At 33.3% G+C, this 21,827-nt stretch overlaps 1 long non-coding RNA gene across 1 annotated transcript; it reads left to right on the top strand.

The window, feature by feature from the left end:
• Positions 1–1,531: 1,531 nt before the first annotated feature.
• LOC134262351 (uncharacterized) lies at positions 1,532–21,791 on the top strand. The gene is made up of 3 exons (XR_009991001.1): positions 1,532–1,609; positions 21,349–21,508; positions 21,634–21,791. It is a non-coding gene; the product is annotated as an uncharacterized LOC134262351 (long non-coding RNA).
• The last annotated feature ends 36 nt before the right edge of the window (positions 21,792–21,827 follow it).

Raw genomic sequence — 21,827 nt, 5'->3', positions numbered from 1 at the left:
AGTATCAACATTTTTTTCATCCTTAAAGTGGATTCTTGCAACATTATATAAAGCACACTTTAATTTGCTTAAAATGAGCGAGATACGACATATGAGGAATTCAGTAAAGCAAATCTTTAATTTTTTTAAATTGTTGTACAATTGTTTTTGACAATATATTTTAATATTTATGCAATATTTATTTTCTAGTTTGCCCTAACGATCATATATACTTCATAGGAGAAGTAAGTTAAATGTGAAAATTAAACAAATAATTGTCGTTACTTTGTGGTAAAATCATAGTCTTAACTAAATTTGAAAAGAAGACTCATATGTACATATAACATGTATATTATAAAGATTAAGGATTTTGTCAATTTTATTTCATTTCCATATGCTTTTTTCTTTTGTTTGTTTTTTAGGTCACCTGAGTAAACTCAGGTGGCCTATTGCTATCTGTTTTCGTCCGTCGTCGTGTGTCGTGCGTCGTGCATTAACATTTGATCAAGAAAGCCTCTTCCAAAATTGTGAATTTTGTGGCCCCAGGGTCAGGGGTTCTGGTGTTAGGGTGGGGCCCTATTGATTATACAGTGAAAAATGTATTAATTCTTTGAAAATCTTCTTCTCTGCTCCTGGGTATTAAATAAACTAACTAAGTACATAGTTATGATGAGCAAGAAAGCGTTTTCCAAAATTGTGAATTTTGTGGCCCCAGGGTCAGGGGTTCTGGTGTTAGAGCGGGGCTCTATTGATCATACAGTGAAAATGCATTAATTCTTTGAAAATCTTCTTCTCTTCATCTGGGTATTAAATTAACTATGTAAGTAAATAGTTATTTTTATAAAATTCTTTGAATATCTTCTTCTCTGCTCCTGTGTATTAAATAAACTAACCAAGCACATACTTATGATGAGCAAGAGTGCCCTTTCCAAAATTGTTAATTTTATGGCCCCAGGGTCAGGGGTTCTGGTGTGAGGGCGGGGCTGTATTGATCATATAGTGAAAATGCATTAATTCTTTGAAAATCTTTCTTTTGCTCCTGGGTTTTATGCCAATGATCCAAGTATATATATCTATGATGAAGAAAGGTGTATCTAGCAAAATGGTTATTTGTTATGCCCCTCCCTGGGTCGGGGGGGGGGGTACACTGTCTGAAAATAAATTAATGCTTTGAAATCTGCTCTTTGGTATTAATAAACCATTTTATGATAAAATTTGTAAAATTTTGAAATATGTAGCCCCAGGATCAGTGGTTCCTTTGGGATGAGATGCACAACTGGTTATAAAGTGGAAGTGCATTTTCTCTTAATGTTACTCTGATCTACCTCTGGGTATTAAGTAAATAGAGTAAGCATGCTAAGTCTATAATTATGTTAAGCAATGGTGCCTCTTTCAAAATTATGAATTGCGAATATGGCCTCTCTGGTTTAAAACACGAACCAAATTTAATTGTTTGAAAGTTGTTGCACAATACTCAGGTGACCTATAAGGCCCGTGGGCCTCTTGTTTTAAGTATTTTTACTTTTTAGTGTGGAAAAGCATGGGTAAAATCAAAATGTCCAACATGCCGATGTCCGATTGGTGGTAAAAACCATGAAGCAGAAGCAGGAAATCGTCCGCTTAAAGACGAGTAAGCTTTTTAAACACGCAATTAGCATTTTCTGATTTAAATTTGTCTCCGTCAGATATTTCACATCAATTACTTCTAGTATTCCAAAGTGATTATCTACCAATTTCTGAACAATTTCTTGCTTTTACATTTAAATTTAAAATTTACGAAAAATTGACACTTTTAAGGTAGTAATTTTAATAACCCAGAATATTACTTTTATACACGTCGTTTTTAGAGTAAAAAAAATTGATAATTTTTTTTCTGAAATTGATCTCTTTTAACCACCTGATTGCAAGGTGATTCCGTCCTGATTGTTATATGTTAAGTCTATATCCAACTTAAACCTCAAATTAACATTCGGACTTCGTGGAAAAGGTGTATAAGGTATATACTTTACACTTTATCTACAGTACAGACAACGCGGATCCCGTATTAGACCGCGTCCCCTCCGCGGTGTATTAATCCTTTCCGCGTTACACCGTCGCGGGTTTTGATCGCGGTGCTACCTGAGACCGTGTTTACACCGCGGCGGGGCCAGCTACCGTTATTCTTCAGCTTAGGTTTCCTTACCTGTAAAGTATTTCGATTTTTAATCGTGTGGAAAGGGGGGGGTGGGGGGAGAGAAGATTACGACCACATTAAAATCATAGATATATACCATTACATGGATTCTTTACAAATTCATTTTTAAGTTTTATCAAATTGTTTGACAAAAAAAAACATCTTTTTTTTTCCAATAGTCACTCAAAAATAATTCTCAAACACGCCTGTTAGCAGAAATACATGTATAGGATAAAATAAAGTCGAATAATTTATCGAATATATTTTTTTTCAAAATCAATAATGCCACCTCAAATGATCTTCAAATTGCTAAAAAGGTATAATTAAAATTTAAAGAATGCCATGATATCGCTTCTTTTTATATGCAGTTGTAATCCGGTGTTAACAATTAGCCCGTGCAGCTGCAGTTACATGTAGCTATGTGTTTATTTATCTGCGAGATTATATCTGTCATTTGGTTTCGTTTAGAAAAATACCTTTACTACTGTGTACATTCTGTTATAAATAATAGCATGAAAAACGATGATTGATCGTGATACATAATTACAATTAAAATTTAACAAAACACGTGTAAGTGTAGGAATACGGTTGCTCCATTATTATGCGCTACACTGTAAGACTATAAACTAAATATCGACTTTTTTTTGGGGGGGGGGGGGTGTATTGTTAATAAAATAATCACAAGTCATCAATAATATCATAGCTAGAATTTGAATGTATTTCTATTTTCTGCTCTTTTCGACAATTACTAAAATCATGTCTATGAACATGAACAATTTCAGATTTCTCCGGTTCAAATAAAACTCAAACACAAATATGGGCCCTTAAAATATTTAAACACACAACACAGATATTAATTTATTTTAATCAGCAAGTTACAATGCTTCAAGTTTTCAGGTGTCTGTGTAACCGTTCGGTTTTCCTCAGGTAAGTTTGGTGTGGAGTGGAGCTTACTCGAAGCGGCTGAGAAGCTCCGAGGGGTTTATTCCCCGAATGGCTACTCGGAAAAAACAACAAGTAATTATCACACTCAATTAAGGGGCCCTGTAAGGGATACAGGTACTTACTTGTATGAATAATTTACCAGAATTCAAATAAAAGAAAATGGATTTTTAATTCATTTTTTTAGCACTAATATGAAGTAATATTTTTTATACATATTTTTTTTAATAATTAATTTTACAAGCACAAAACACATTAAAAACTATAAATTATCTTGAAGTTCTATTGTTAAGCAGCACTGATTTTCACATTATATATTAAATAGCACTGTTTCACTTTCATATCACACATATTTACAATATTTACAATTTATTTAGTCCATCTTTATATGTTTCATCACAACTAAGGGATCACTATCCAAGGTGAAGAAGTTCAGATGCAGAGTCTGTATATTTATTTTAAAATTGAAAGATAAACTTCTATTTTTGATGATGACTTGAAAGAATGTTTTTATAATTAAAAATGATAAATTAATGAATTAAATTCGACAAAACTTTATAGAAACACTTTATTTATCATACAAAAATATCTATATTATTTTAAGAAAAAAAAATCATTTGTATTGATTTATTTAAAAGAGTTTGAAAACGTAGCACAAAAAGGGGATACTAATTTGTAAATCCTCAATCAATACCATTGAATACTTTGGAAAAAAATAAATTAAAGTACAAATAAAAATATAATTTCTCTTAAATCTTAATTTTATCTACATGTATTTATATTTATTCAGTATATTTCGGACAAAAAAACTCTTCATTAAAATAAAATTGAATGAATATATCTGATTTATAAAATATTGCTTATCCAGGTAAACACAGGTAAATCTACCTGTACCCCTTAGAGGGCCCCTTAATTGAGTGTGATAATTACTTGTTGTTTTTTCCGAGTAGCCATTCGGGGAACACACCGTCCGAGGGAACGACTCTGTGTTGTGTATACTACCTATATACACAGGATGTTACCTGAGTGTATAACCTGTATGTGTTTTTCCTACGAAAAAAATCTTGTTTTATGTGTAGCTCATGTTTTTTTAATCAAATGTTATGACAAAAATACATTTTATTTTACCACCAAAATCTGTTCGTTTTAATCTGGCGACAAAAAGGGAAGTAATTCAAAGTGCATGTCATGTACATATGCTAAACGAAAGAAGAAAGTGGATCATAAACAAGTCTCTCGGTAAATAACAATTAAACTTAGACAAAATCCACAAATGGTCAATAAACTGATAAACCAGCGGTAGTTTTATTCGACTTAAGAAATTAAATATACCGATCAAAAGAGAGGAAAAACGATCATCCACGTGCCTTAATATTGTGATATTTTTCTTTCTCTCTCCTGTCTCTCTCTCTCTTTCAATCTACTAACTGGTACAGATATAAACAGACACGTAAATAACATAAAAATAGATCATTATTTGATCTAATTAATACCAAATACTTTATTAATTTGTTTTAAAAGTTTGTTTAAAGCGTTACCCAAGGTACTCTAAGACAGGTGTGAAACCCCCAGGGCATGTCGTTTCCTGCTCTGGCACTGCTAATCCCTATACACAGGAAATGATCGCGGCTAATACTTTAATACACAAAGAAACAGAATTTGTCAAAGAAAACAAAAGTATATGAATTTTTGCATTGAATATTTATTAAAAAATTTAAGTGTAATCCCCCCTACTTTGATTTAATTTCGTCTGTGAAGTTTATCATTACACGTGCACATCCTATCTTATCTATTGAACATGAAAATCGAGAAATATTAAAATTAAAAAGAAAGACATTGTTTACAAAAGTAATAGGCCTACATGTTAATATGAAGGTGAAAAAGCGATATTTTTTCTTCATCTCTTGTATAAATTTCATGTGCTCAAAGTTAACTCTCGCCATCGAATGCTTTCCGGCTATATGACAATTTGAGAAAAATGCCTGCAGATTTATATAAAAAAGGGAAATAAATTAAAGAAAAGTTTTCTAAATTTGGGAACAGAACATAAACGATGAGAAATAAAAAAGAAAAGAATTTTTTTCTTGATATCTTGGATAAAGAAAATTTAAGTTCATGTGCCCACTACATGTAACTGCAAACGCTCGTCATCGAATGTTTTCCGGTAATTTGACACTAAGAAAAATGCCTGTACATTTTACATACAATAAATCGAAATTAATTAAATTAAGGGTTCTAAATTTGGGGGAAGAATATAAACAACATGAAGATGTACATTTTTTTAAAGATGTACACTTGTTTTTTTTTTTTTCAAATGAATGCTGAAAATCGTTTATCGATACTTAAATAGTCTGAGTTCAACATTTATTACAGTTTGCATATAATATGAAGATTAAAAAAAAACGAATTAAAATTTCTAGTATTTAAATTTGTTTCTTGATAGAATCTTAATAACACAAAATAATTAACCAATTGCAAAGACGTAACCATTTAATAAAATTTTCTATTCAATTTCAAAGATTGATATGTAATTTTAGAAACAAAAATAAGCCTATTTCTTTTATTAGTTTATTATAAGTTCTATTCATAGCAAATAAATGAAAATACTTTTATTAATAAACACACAGTGTCATTCTTTTTTGTTACAGGGAAAATTCGCAAATTACAATTCGGGGAGATAACTCCCGTTTGTTTACGATACTAATTGTCAGTAATTGATCGATGATTTAACCGCGGCGGGGACAGGTAGGTGATGAATTTCCCGCGGAGGGAACGCGGTTTACCTGTCTCACCTGGCCAAATACCGCGTTGTGATAATACCGCGGCGGGGCGCGGGAAATACGGGATCCGCGTTGCCTGTACTGTATTTACAATTTAATTTAAGACCACAGTAATCCCACAGGATTAATTTATTACCAAAGCAGGGTTGTACATCAATTGTAATTTAAACTTTTCAGAACTACTATAACCTTAGTCTTTTTTTAGTGGACAACCAGTGACAAGATACGATTTGCTCTGTGGTCAAAAATTGTTAATTGCTGGTATGGTTCACTACAGACATCCTTGAATATAGTGGGAGGTACAAGTAGTTAATATTTTACCATTTATGTTCCTTATTTCCCACACTAATAAGAACAGAGTGAAGCAGAAGCATCAGTATGACATGTACTGTACATGTATGCAACAATATTTTAGCAACGGTCACAGTCAACCGAAGACAAAAAACATTTTAAAAACATTTTTTGAAAGAAAAAATACAAAACCAATTCTCATCAAAAAATGTTAAGGGTTATGAAAAACATTTATGATTCGGAATTCTAAAAAGTATATTTAATCAAAATAAATCACATAATTTTCTCGGTAAATTAATAACACATTTAATATAAAAAAAAAATAATGGTAAATGTTCACTTGGACAGAAGAACAAGATGAACAAATATGGATACCCTCCTGATCAGATTGAATTTCCACATACAGTAATTTGCATAATTTGTTTAATTCAATAATTCAATAATGACAATCATCCAACGATTCTCAATTCTTTGTGTGGCCTCTCCATGCCTGAATAACATCCCTGCATCGTCTGTGAAAACTTCGAATGAGTGAACGAATGGTACCTGATCCCACCTCTTATGTTTTAGAGGTCTGTGTTTGCTCTGCTTCTATTTTGTAATATTTATGGACTACTATTGTTGGATGATATTGAATACTGTTCGTTAAATCAATATCCTTCATTAGGGCCAGCATAGAACATTTCACGGCACAAAATTACTCTATGTGCAGGCTGCTTGTAAAAAAGGAATCCAAACTTAACAATACTGAAAGCTCAAGTGAGCTTTTCTGATCATCCATTGTTCGTCGCCCGTCCGATCATATATATATATAGGGAAAATCTTTAAAAATCTTCTTCTCAAGATCCACCGGGTCATAAAAGCTGACATTTATGTATAAGCATTCTGGAATAGTGTAGATTCATAATTGTAAAAATTGTGAACCCCCCCCCCCCCCGGGGGGTGTAGGGCAGGGCCAAAATAGGGAATCTAAGCTTTACATAGAAATATACATGAAATATCTTTAAAATTCTTCTTCTCAAGAACCACTGGAATATAAAAGCTGAAACTTATGTAGAAGCTTCCTGGGATAGTGTATATTTTAAATTGTAAAAATCATGACCTACCGAGGATAGGGCGGGGCCACAATAGGGAATCCTAGTTTTACATAGAAAAATATAGGAAAACCTTTTTTAAAAATTTTGTTAAGAACCACTGGGTCATAAAAGCTGACTCTTACGTGGAAGCATCCTGGGATAGTACGTTCTAAATTTGTTAAAATCATGACTGACGGGGGTTGGGCGGGGCCACATTAGGGAATCCAACTTTTACATAGAAATATACAGGGAATATCTTTAAAAATCAAAAATTTAAATATAAAAATTACCATTAAAAATCTTCTCAAGTTCCACAGCACCATAAAATTTGACATTTATGTGGAAGCATCTTGGGTAGAATAGATTATAAATTATTAAAATAAAGACGGAAGGGGGGGGAGGCAATAGATATAAAAAGAGGGAAAAGCTTGTAAAAAAAAAAGGCATCTACAAAGTTACTCAGGTGAGCGATGTGGACCATGGGCCTCTTGTTTCTTCTTACAAAACTTTCCGAAACAAAAAATAGTTCCTCACTAAATGTTTGGCTCCTGATATTTAAAGTCTTAAACATTTTTGTCAAGTATATTTTTATATTCTACACACATAGCTTAAAGATCATATCAAAAAATGGGGGTCAATATGCTTCTTTTGGCGCTACAGTACATTTGATATCACCTTTTTGCACTAAAATTTGTGTCTTAATCAAAACTTACATCTTCGACATTTTCTCTCAAATATTTTTATCCAAATAAAGAATGGGACAAAATAAACTATAAGTCTATTTTAGAAAAGACACTTTAAAATCGTGACAAAGAAAAATTTTCAAATTACTTTGCATAATCAATTATTTGACCTTTATGCACTCACAAAATGTGATTTTTCTGACATTGAAAATTTAATAAGCAAGAAAATTATTTTAAAGTCTTAAACTTTTGCTGAATTGGAGCAGACAGGTCAAAGTTATCTTATATTTTCAGAAAAGAATATCAAAAGTGTAAAGTTTTAGATATTAATGAAAATGTGTCAATATTATATTAAAATTGGTTCAATTTTTTGCGTTTTTTTTTAAAGAATATATTTACTATATTGTCATAAATCGATGAAAAAATTCATAAGAAATAAATTAATAGATATTCCAGAACCAGCATAACACATTTTACTGCAAAAAAAGCTTTGTGAGCAACTTAGGAATCTAAAATTAACAGTACTGTTAAAAGTTCAAAAGGGAAAAATTTTCTGTCATTTTCTTCTAAAAAAACATTCCGCCACAAAATATAGTTCCTGGCTTACTTGAATGGAATTTATTCGCGGTTTTTTCATCGAATCTATTTCAATTTGAATTGTAGAATCCAGATTTAATATTAGAAGTTAAAAATAATTTTAGAATTTTAGAAATAAAGGTGCAGATAAAATCGACTAAAAAGCACAGGATCGAACGTCCTTAATTGAATATACATGTAGTTTAATAAGAATTAAAGAATCAATATTTATTAGGTCACCTGAGTAAAATCAGGTGACCTATTGCTATCCGTTTTCGTCCGTCGTCGTGCGTCGTGCGTTGTGCCTTAACATTTGAACATTTTTAGCTTTTTCTCTGCAACCACTGAACCAATTTCAACCAAATTTGGCACAAAGCATCTATGGGTGAAGGGGAACAAAAATTGCGAATTTCATAATCCCTGCCCCTCTGGGGCCTGAGGAGTGGGACCAAAACCACTAAAATTAATGCAATCTTTAAAAATCTTTTTCTTTTCTCATGGACATCAAGCAGTCAAACTGTTTGCATGATTGTAATTAAAATTGAGTCCTCTGCCAAATTTTTTTAATTCATGGCCCTGGGATCAGGGGTTCTAGTGCTAGGGCGGGGCCAAATAAGTAGGTAGTGAAAATGCATTATTGCAAACTCAAGTGGCCTATTGCTATCTGTTTTCGTCCGTCGTCGTGTGTCGTGCGTCGTGCATTAACATTTGATCAAGAAAGCCTCTTCCAAAATTGTGAATTTTGTGGCCCCAGGGTCAGGGGTTCTGGTGTTAGGGTGGGGCCCTATTGATTATACAGTGAAAAATGTATTATTTCTTTGAAAATCTTCTTCTCTGCTCCTGGGTATTAAATAAACCAACTTAGTACAAAGTTATGATGAGCAAGAGTGCCTCTTCCTAAATTGTGAATTTTATGGCCCCGGGGTCAGGGGTTCTGGTATTAGGGCAGGGCTCTATAGATTATATAGTGAAAATGCATGAAGTCTTTGAAAATCTTCTTCTCTGCTTCTGGGAATAAAATAAACTAAGCATTTAGTTATGATGAGCAAGAGTGCCTCTACCAAAATTATGAATTTCATGGCCCCAGGGTCAGGGGTTCTGGTGTTAGGGCGGGGCTCTTTTGGTTATATAGTGAAAATACATGAATTCTTTCAAATATCTTCTTCTCTGCTCCTGGGTATTAAATAAACTAACTAAGTGCATAGTTATGATGAGCAAGAGTGCCTCTACCAAAATTGTGAATTTTATGGCCCCAGGGTCAGGGGTTCTGGTGTTAGGGCGGGGCTCTATTGATTATATAGTGAAAATAAATTAAATTTTTGAAAATCTTCTTCTCTGCTCCTGGGTATTAAATAAACTAACTAAGTGCATAGTTATGATGAGCATGAGTGCCTCTACCAAAATTATGAATTTCATGGCCCCAGGGTCAGGGGTTCTGGTGTTAGGGCGGGGCTCTTTTGGTTATATAGTGAAAATACATGAATTCTTTCAAATATCTTCTTCTCTGCTCCTGGGTGTTAAATAAACTAACTAAGTGCATATTTATGATGAGCAAGAGTGCCTCTACCAAAATTGTTAGTTTTGTGGCCCCAGGGTCAGGGGTTCTGGTGTTAGGACGGGGCTCTATTGATTATATAGTGAAAATACATGAATTCTTTGAAAATCTTCTTCTCTGCTCCTGGGTATTAAATAAACTAACTAAGTGCATAGTTATGATGAGCATGAGTGCCTCTACCAAAATTGTGAATTTCATGACCCCAGGGTCAGGGGTTCTGGTGTTAGGGCGGGGCTCTATTGATTATATAGTGAAAATACATGAATTCTTTGAAAATCTTCTTCTCTGCTCTTGGGTATTAAATAAACTAACTAAGTGCATAGTTATGATGAGCAAGAGTGCCTCTACCAAAATTATGAATTTAAAGGCCCAAGGGTCAGGGGTTCTTGTGTTAGCGTGGGGCTATATAGATTATATAGTGAAAATACATGAATTCTTTGAAAATCTTCTTCTCTGCTCCTAGAAATTAAATAAACTAACTAAGTGCATAGTTATGATGAGCAAGAATGCCTCTTTCAAATTGTGAATTTTATAGCCCCAGAGTCAGGGGTTCTGGTGTTAGGGCGGGGCTCTATTGATTATATAGTGAAAATAAATTAAATTTTTGAAAATTTTCTTCTCTGCTCCAGGGTATTAAGCAGATGAACTACCTATACAGTTATGATAGACAAGGGCCCTAATCTTCCAGAATTGTGAATTTCAAGGCCCCAGGGTCAGGGGTACCATAGAGGGGGGCTGTACTTATATACTGAAAATGAATGAATGGTTTGAAATCTACTCCTTGGTATTCATCACATATCAAGGCCTAAGGGTCAGGGGTCCATGTGTGGTAAGGGCACTACTGATTATTGCTGAATATTACTGATTAGTTGAAATGCATTTTTTGTTCCCCTACCCTGCGTATGGGTATTAAGTAAACAAACTAAGCAACTGCTAAGTGTATTGTTATGATGATCAATGGTCCCTCTTTCAAAATTGTAAATGCCATAGCATCTGGCTTAAAACATGAATCAAATTCAATCACTGGAAAGTTGTTGCATAATGTTCAGGTGACCTATAAGGCCCATGGGCCTCTTGTTGTAAGAACTAAAACGTTATGTAGAATATTTTAAGACGGAACAAAAATCTGCTGAAAAGCTGAGGAGCGAACCTCTTCAAGCTGCTTTACGGGGACATCAATGTTTCACCAACACTTCTTGTTCCTCTTACTTATATATACATTAAGGTAAGTCACTCGTCAGCTTTTTAGAAAAGTTCATGCAGAACCACTTACTTAAAAAATAGTTATTAAAATTCAATTTTTATAAAATATTTATATTCAACAATGTAAATTTTTTAACATTCATCGAAAAAACTGCTTAAAAATCTACAAAGAAGCAAGATTTATGAGGGACTATTTCTTGTTGTGGAAGGATATTCAGCAGAAATTTCTGTAAATCTGCACATTTATTAAATTCAATGTCTTGAAACTTTAGCCTCACATACTTTTACTCGGAGAATATTTTCCGTTGTGATTTTGCAGGAATATTTAATATAGGTCTTAATTTATATTTTTAGAACACGTTATACACCTTCCCTCAACAAACTTTGCCAAGAAATGAAGATATATTAAAGAAGTCAGGATAAAATTTACACCATTTTTTGCCTGAAAATCACATATTTTGACCAATATTTCAAAATTAACATCACTGACCTCAACTTTTTCTTTCATTATTTTAAACTACTCGATACTTGTGACTGATCAGCACTTAACTCCTAAAAAGCTTGATATAAGAAAATATTTTATTGCCTATTTAGTTTTTCAATACCACAAATATGTTATTTTTTAGTGCAAAAAGGTCACACAATAATAAACGCGCATTAATTTGCAAGATATGTTCAATGATAAATATTATTCAAACTATTTTATGTAAAATAAGATTAAATTTATTAACGTAGTAACATCTGATAAAATAAAATTAGAGATAAAGTAATAAATCAAAGAGTTAAAATTTAAGTGCAAAAAGGTCAACTTAATTGTACCATAGATCAGTAAGATGTGCACTGACTTCCTATTTTCTCTGCGAGTTTGAGTAATACTATATGAGTACTTATCCAAAATATACTTCCTAAAAAATCCTTGATATAACAAATTTGAGGAGTGACTTACCTTAAAGTGACAGTACGGCTGTGTTGCAACCACTATTGAAATAATTATTTCAATAATTGTTGAGAGTGCATTTTAATAACAAACATATGTTGTAACCACTATTGAAATACGATCACTATTGAAATAATTATTTCAGTAGTGGTTGAGAGTGCATTTCAAAACCAAACATAGGTTGCAACCACTATTGAAATAATGTTTAATTTTGAAATAAAGATTTCAGTAGAGGCTCTGATTGCATTTCAAAACATAAAACAAGTTTCAACCACTATTGATTGAAGGAATCACTGTCTAGTTAGTATAGTATGCCAAGGCATCAACGATAGCGGGAAACATGGGATAATTTGCATAACGGGAATATTTTCATTTCATTGTGAAATAAATTATAGATTTAGACTTTAAAAATGTAGACATGGATTTAAATTACACGAGCATGCCATTTCACCAGTCCTCGCCCACTGATGTCAAACACAAAGGCAGCCGCACAAGATTTACATGCATATTTGCCTCCTTAACGTCAGGCACAGAGACAGATGCGCACGAAATTTGCTTGCATATTAGGCCTCCTTAGCTCCTAACCTATCTACCTGCCTAATTTACATTCCAGCATAATTATCAAGAAATTAACTCCGATTACTTCAAAGAGTTATCACAGAGAAAAAAATTAGAAATGGAAACGTTTGAAATAATGTTCACTACTGAAATAAAGATTTCAAAAATGATTAAAATAATGATTTCAAAAGTGATTTAAATAATTATTTTGATAGAGGCTTATAACCCATAACTAAAACTACATTAAAAGACGTATTGAATTAACTATTAAAGTTACGACTACTTGTGAATCATTATTTTAAAAGAAGTTGAAAATACATTTCAAAAAACTACCACATTTTAATCACTATTGAAATAACACACTGTAATAAACCTAATACTAATTTCCCTAGAAAATAAGCTTTCAATGTATTGACGAGTAGACGTTGGATTTACTATCCATATTTGTAGTGTAGGTAATTCTATGAATATGACCGGCAGTTCTATTCTATATTTGTTATATAAACAAGAGGCCCACAGGCCTTATAGGTCACCTGAGTATTATGTAGCAAACTTAGTACAATTGATTGGTTCGTGTTTTAAATCAAAGGCCATGAAATTCAAGATTTTGAAAGAGGCACTACTGCCTATAATAACTATACACTTAGCTCGCTTACTTTGGTTACCCAGAGGTAGATCAGAGTAACACAGAAAAAATGTATTTCCATTTCTTAACCAGTTGTGCACCCCCCCCACCCCCCACCCCCCCCCCCCCCCACAGGAACCACTGACCCTGCGAGCACATATTTCAAAATTCTGGAAATTTTATTATAATTTATTTTCATCATAAATGGTTTATTAATACCAAAAAGCAGTTTAAAAGCATTAATTTATTTTCAGACTATGTAACACACACACCCCCGTACCCTTAACCATGGTGCCCTGAAAATTAACCATTTTAGAAGAGACACCTTACATCATCATAATATATACTTAGAACATTGGCATAATACCCAGGAGCAAAGAAAAAGGTTTTCGAAGAATTCATGTATTTTCACTATATAATCATTAGAGACCAACCCTAACAACAAAATCTCTGACCCTGGGCCCTTAAATTCATAAATCTGGAAGAAGCATCCTTCCTCATCATAACTATGTACATACTACATAGTTCATTGGTTTAATACTCAGGAGCAGAGGAGATTTACAAAGAAATAATGCATTCCACTATATATTCAATAAAGACCCACCCTAACACCAGAAACCCTCATCCTGGGGTCATGAAATTCACAATTTTGGAAGAGGCACTCTTATGTAACATAACTATGTACTTGTTTAATTTATTTAATACCCAGGAGCAGAGAAGAAGATTTTTAAAGAATTAATGTATTTTCACTATATAATCAATAGAGCCCGGCCCTAACCCCAGAACCCCCCACCCAGGGGCCATGAAATTCACAATTTTGGAACAGACATTCTTGCTCATCATAAGTATGTGCTTGGTTAGTCTGTTTAATACCCAGGAGAAGAGAAGAAGATTTTCAAAGAATTTATGCATTTTCACTATATAATTGATAGAGCCCAGCCCTAACACCAGAACCATTGACCACAGGGCCATGAAATTCAAAATTTTGGAACAGGCAACCTTCCTCATCATAACTTTGTTTTGTTTTGTTTATTCATTTAATACCCAGGAGCAAAGAAGAAGATTTACAAAGAAATAATACATTTTAACTTATAATCTATATAGCCCCGTCCTAGCACATAAGAACCCCTGATCCTGGTGCCATGAAATTAGCAATTTTGGAAGAGGCACTCTTATTCAACATAACTATGTACTTATTTAGTTTATTTAATGCCCAGGAGCAGAGAAAAATATTTTCAAAGCAATTATGCATTTTCACTATATTATCTATTTATCCCCGCCCCTTCACTAGAACCCCTGACCCTGGGGCCATGAATTTCACTATTTTGGTAGAGGACTCAATGCTAAATACAATCATGCAAACAGTTTGACTGCTTGATGTCCATGAGTAAAGAAGAATATTTATAAAGATTGTATTAATTTAAGGGGTTTTGGCCCCACCCCTCAGGCCCCAGGGGACAGGGACCATGAAATTCAAAATTTTTGTCCCCCTTTACCCGTAGATGCTTTATTTCAAATTTGGATGAAATTGGTTGAGTGGTTCCAGAGAAGAAGCTGAAAATGTTCCAATTTTAACGCACGGCGCACGAAGACGGACAAAATCAGATAGCAATAGGTCACCTGAGAGTACTCCGGTGACCTAAAAATAAACATTTCCATCAGAAAGTTTGTACACAAAATCATCAGTCTTCGTACATTTTTTCCATGTAGTCACAGGCACTTGATGTTCCTTGGTAGGGGGTATATTTTTATTAAAAGAAAAATAAGTAACGTCAAGTGCCTTTAAATGTAGTCTAGATATTCTTGCATTTCTACATCTAGATGTATTTATGATCTTTATACCCCCCGCTTGAAAGCGGGAGGGTATATAGTAATCGGTATTTCCGTCCGTCCGTCCGTCTGTTACGCTTTGGGGTACCCATCTCTTATCCGCAACTCCTCTCATACCACTGAAGGAAATTTAATGAAACTTTCACAGAATCTTTATTATATATTGCCATTGTGCACCTCCTATTTTACTTTTTGATCTGACATATAGTTTGGATTTTCCAGAGCAAAACATGGACACTGCCATTTTATTCATATGGGAGGCGGGGGGTATCATTTAGTGAGCTCATTGCTCACAGTACCTCTAGTTTCCATTTAAAATCAATGAGAAAAATGAATTTTATATTTAAAAAATTATTTCAAACTTGCATATTATTAATTGATTGTCTGTTGATTTTCGCTGATTCGGCCAGATTCAGCGGGAGCGTACTTATAACATTTGCATACATGCTTGAGTTATAGGTAGGTCAGTTAAAAAAAGTTTCTGTGTATTAATTAAAATTTCAACAAAAAATGAAACAATTTTAGTTATCATATTTTAAACTCTAAATTTGTTTAATGTGTTAGAAAACAGAATGTGCAATTCATCCTTATATTTGTTTTAATAATTGGGGTACTTTATTAAAGCTTGCAGTGTGGTTTTGGTATTGAAATCATTGTCAGCAACAGTACTATTAGTTATTTGAATATCCAATGAAATCATTGTTTAAAGCACTATTGAAATCAATATTTTAATCACTTTTGAAATCTATATTTTCATCACTATTGAAATCTTTATTTCAAAAGTGAACATTATTTCAATAGTGATTGCAACCTGTTTGGTGTTAAAGTGAAATAATTATTATACACCCCCCCCGTTTGTAAAGCGGGAAGGTATATAGTAATCGGTATGTCCATCTGTCTGTTCGTCCGTCCATCCGACCTCTGTTACACTTTGGGGTACACATCTCTTATCCCATACTCCTCTCATACCACTGAATGAAATTTGATGAAACTCTCACAGAATCTTTATTACATTTTGCCATTGTGCACTTCCCATTTTACTTTTTGATCTGACACATATTTTCCCTCAACAAAACATAGACACTACCATTATATTCATATGGGAGGCGGGGTATTATTTAGTGAGCTCATTGCTCACAGTACATGTACCTCTAGTTTCAATAGTGGTCGTATTTCAATAGTGGTTGCAACCTATGTTTGTAATTGAAATGTACTCTCCACCAGTCTTGAAATAAGCTTTTCAATAGTGGTCATATTTCAATAGTGATTACAACCTATGTTTGGTATTGAAATGCACTCTCAACCACTTCTGAAATAATTATTTCAATAGTGGTGGTTATTTCAATAGTGGTTGCAACACGGCTGCACAGCGTGTGCTTTTTCATTCAAAGGATGAGGTGACATAACTGCTATCTGGGGCCCCTTTTTCCACGACGAATTATATTTAATCTACAACGATGTTTGTAGTTTTCAAACATGAGTGAATAAATACGACGCCTTTTGAATAGTTTCAATAATTCAGACACATTTTAATTATAAGGAATACTGCATTATCTTTGATTTTTTAGACCCCATCACAGCTAAATTCGGCCAGGTTTGTGAGAATATGTTCTTTTATGGCAAGAGAATGGGCGGGTCTTAGTACAATAGAGGGATATGCATGTCGGAGAAGACCTTATATGGCTATTGTTATTATTTCGCACATAGTCATTGTCCAATCCGATGACGGAACAACAAAACATGCTGGTTTACTACGTCTACATTTTATCACGTACAGACACGTGGTTTAGGTCAATTTATCTTTATAGTTTTCTACAATTCAAACGTTTATAATGGTCAGCCAAGGCTGTTTATATTTAATAATATGCATGGATTTTCAGCATTTACGGTTTTAGAACAAGAAATGCACATGAAACTTGTATTCACTGATACTCGGGAATATACGATGGCCGATATAAGCCGTCAAATTACAAGTAAGAGTAGTTCCATTATGTACGCAGAATTATTTGACTTTAGTAGTATTACCTGTATCATTTTGTACATGTACACTTTGTCAATGGCAAAACGCTTGTAGTTGTAATAGTAATTTGTACATGTACAAATCTTGAGACAAAATGCATCTGAGACTACTTAACATTCCTTAGATTTATTGGGAAGATCATCTGTAAACTTAGAAGAGACAAAATCAAAAACAGGAATACGTGTAGACCTAGCGAATTGCTCACTAAACACGCTTCAAAACTTTAAACTAATGTACATTTATCAATTGTTTGTAACTGTATATAAATTTTACTGTTATCTTGGGAATTGTACATACTAGTATGTAGATCCGTGTCTAATCTGTGACTCAAATGCATTAAAACATTATCGAAGAGCAGTAAAATTCCAAGCATGTTTCCATAGTATTTTTATGGTACTCACTCGTAACGAATTTCATTTAGATGATTGGTCAGTTAGAGTATCGCCAATGCCTCGATTAGCATATGAATTTATTCTTACGTCAGAAAATCTTGTTCCGTCGATCTGTTCATAATGAAAAAGGCCAGCTAGATTTTACATTTTTTAAAAATAGAATGTGAGCGCAGTTAGGTACAATTTTCTCCTTTCACATATTGGTAGATTTCAATAAAATACAGTGACCAGCCAAAGGAGAAAGTTGTACCTATCTGCGCTCGTATATTTTAAGGGCTTCAAAGAGTGGGGCGGGGTCAAAATTCCATGGGAATTGGATGTAAACATGATACCCCTACCCAAATAAAAGATCTATATCTTTCAAATCACGTTTCTATTTTTGTTAAAAATGGTATTTCATATAGGTATACATATCAGTGATTAGTTACAAACAAAAAATTGAGTAAAATTCAAACATCAGTGAAAGCAAACCAATGGATCATACTCGTGATGTACAGGGTTTCTCATATGTTTTAAGAATGTAGAAGATATTATGCGTATCATTTAACTTCTCTACAAAGTTTACGTATCTTTAGATGCTACATTTTCTCTAAATACTCTCAAGTACACAGCGAATTCAGATCTACATCGCAGGTACTGCAGACTGGGGACTGTACGTCACCGGTGATGAAAATATACGTCACAGTTAATTATGGAACGCCATCACTGCCTTATAGCATACAACTATGCATTTATTATGTCAATTTATAATTACGTGATGAAAACATATCTTTACGTTATGTCCATTTTTTAGGAGATGATGTAAATATATCTTAACATCATGTCAATGCTGCATTACATGAAGTAAATACATCCTTTCATTATGTCAGCACTTCATAACTTGAAGTAAAAAATTCATTATGTGAAGTGATAATGTGTTTACATTGTGTTACAACTTTAATACGTGAAATGAATGTTTCTTTCATTTAATTTCTTTAATATGTGAGGTCAAAATTGCATTACGTCAAGTAAATTGTGTTTTATAATTAAACTTATCATTACATGAAGTCAAAAGCCCATTCCTTTTTGAGAGTGTATATTTCTATTATGTCAAAGCATTATTACGTGATATGGGTTTATCTTTTTTTTTGCGGCGAGAGCATCATGATGTGAGGTGAACACATCTTACCTTTATGTCAGTGCTTTATTACGTGGTGTAAAAACTGTATAACATAATGTGAACATATCTTTATATTATATCAACACTTTATTACATTATGTCAAAACTCCATTCCGTGATGTGGATATATAATTACGTTATGTCAACTCTTTCTGTGATTTAATGTGATTTAAAAATATCTTTATATTGTGTTAACTCTTTATCATGTTGATTCCAAAAGTTCATTACCTGATTTCACATTATCTCAAAGCTGTATATCTAGTATATAATGAATGTGTGTTAATGACTGGTAAGAAGGGGGGAGGGGTCCTGATTAATTAGGACAAATTACAGGCACATAATATCAACCCCCCTCTTTTCCCAGACAAACTTTACTATAGAAAATGTAATGTTCACTGAGACTGTACAGCCCCCGCCCCCACTTCTTGTTGAAGTATAGTCCACTAAGGGTAATGTAATATATCTGGGGAAAAATGGGACTGATCGGAGTTGGACCCCTCTCCCCGAAATATGATTTTCGGGCTTGTACTTTTTTTCTTGGCTTGTCAAGTTTTTTGGGTAAATGATTTTTTTTTTCTGGCTGACCTCCTCTTTCAAAAAAAGATGCTACGTCACTGGAGTTAGTAATTTTTTTAATCATTCCAGGGCCAGAATTCTATTACAAAAATCTACCAGTCGCTCATCTAAATCAATTGAATATGCCTTAGTAAGCATGCATGGGCACATATCAGTGGCGGATATGGGAATCTTGAACAAGGAAGGGGGCGGTATATGGTTGGAGACCAAGGACGGAAAGCGGAGAAGCTCTCAGGCTTTATAGTTTTATAGAAAAAAGTTTTCAACTTAATTCAGCTAAACTTAATGTGAAACTAATGCAATGTCCTACAAAGTTTAAGACTTTTATTAAAAAAAAAAAAAAAAAAAAAAAAAAAAAAAAAAAAAAAAAAATTCAAAATAAAAAGAAAAAAAAATATTGCTGCACGACTCATAATATTTGATTTATTAATTATCAGATTAAAGTAAACACCATTGAATTTCGACGTGACTTTAATTCACAGTCGCAGTGTAAAGGCTTTGCATGTTTCAAGATTGTCAATCATCTCTCGCTTAAAATTTTCATTTAAAGATGTCATTCCGAAATCGCTGAGAATCGTTTTCTCTCCCGCCATTTTTAGTGCTTGCGGAACGCGAAAAATACGTTATGCTCATATAAAGGCCGAGGATACCCGTGTTCGCATAACGTAATAGTGAATCGACATAATGTAGAAGAGTGCGCACAGTATGGCATGAGCTTTTCACATCAGTAAATAAAAACTAAGATTGTCATGAAAAGTAAACATAAAGAAATGCAAGTTGACGATATAAAATTGTAGTATGTGTAAATGTCATAAAGAGTTGACATAATGTAAAGGAAAGTTAACAGGATGCAATAGTAGTGTGGGTTAATGTCATAAAGAGTTGACATAATGTAATGGAACGTTGACACAATGCAATGGTAGTGTGGGTTAATGTCATAAAGAATTGACATTATGTAATGGAACGTTGACACAATGCAATGGTAGTGTGGGTTAATGTCATAAAGAATTGACATAATGTAATGGAAGGTTGACACAATGCAATAGTAGTGTGGGTTAATGTCATAAAGAATTGACATAATGTAATGGAAGGTTGACACAATGCAAAAGTAGTGTTCTGCTCTAAGGCAGTGATGGCGTTCCATAGTTTTCCCTGCAGTTCCATTACAATTTGCACTTCATATGGCAATAATTTTTTTTATGCTAGTGTATGTCATTGGTGCATTTTTATGTTGAATTTAATTGATTTTTTTTTTCTTTGAAAGCCACGGAGATACGAGATATGAGAGCTTATATCAACATACCCTTTAGCGTAGAACTTTCGCGAGCCCCGCCTGAGTGTCTCGTCATCCAAAGAATATATTAATCTCCCAAAAATGTTTTTAGGAACGTTGCTTTTCAAGCTGTATTTTCAGTTTCTTTTTTTTTTTTTTTTTTGATCGACTTTGTCAATGTAGCAGGCCTACTGGGCTTCCCTCTCTTACCGTGCTGTTTTCGTTATGAAAACTACGCAGGCGCGTGTATAGCATGCATGGAATTTGGAAGCTCGAACACGTTGCGATGTTGATATTTATAGACCATAAATAATTATGAATTTTTATGAAATAATCAGAATTATTTACTTATGAAAATTTTATTAATATTCCAAAAGTAAATACATTTATGAGTAGTAAAAAAAATGAGATACGCCGTACAGTCACTTTAAACTGGAGTTATCTACTGGAGGGGGATATAGTATTTCAAAAAGTGATTGAATGTCATTAATATTGTGAATTCCTTGACAAGATTATACAAGACAATGGGAAAATATGAAGAAGATATTAATATTTTGTCATAATTGATAAGACTGATATGAAAATTGCAATTTATAACATTAAGGTATGGAAATATGTGTACAATATATCGTTTTTCTTTGGTCAGTTTTTTCTATAATCTGTAAAAAAAAAAAATTAACATAGTTATAGGAAGACTTACATTTGAATGACTATCTACAGAGAAATTGACGAAAGGGATGCAAGAGATATAGGGTACATCCTAGATGAATCAAAAAGAGGGCGCATGAAACCAGAAAGGCAGCTTACATATCTATCTAGTGCAATACTGCGATTCTTATTACACTCTGCGATGCTTTTTGGTTGGAAAAGAAATAAAAAGGTAATATTTTGCTATATCTTGGTGTTATTTATTAGTTATTATTGTAACAACATTCCTTTAAAGTGCATTTACATTTGCAATTAAAATTTGTTATATTAACGTGGGTTATAAATCTTTCAACATAGGCTATTGAAAATCTGATGAGAAAAAAGACAAAAAATATTGAAGATTTTTTTATGCAACAAATAAAGGCAGACTTATCCAGAATAAAAGACGAATTTGCGCTTTCCCACGAAGACGCTTACTTACTTCTCCATTGCATGACTCGAAAAATGGCCGAAAATATGCGTGGTAGGTGGGAATTTATGGAGCTCTATCA

This window comes from Saccostrea cucullata, unplaced genomic scaffold, assembly GCF_032062105.1.
Source record: "Saccostrea cucullata isolate Sc308-1 unplaced genomic scaffold, CSIRO_AGI_Scuc_v1 ctg2405, whole genome shotgun sequence".
In the NCBI taxonomy this organism is placed as follows: domain Eukaryota; kingdom Metazoa; phylum Mollusca; class Bivalvia; order Ostreida; family Ostreidae; genus Saccostrea; species Saccostrea cuccullata.
This window is presented reverse-complemented; position numbering and strand designations above follow the sequence as displayed.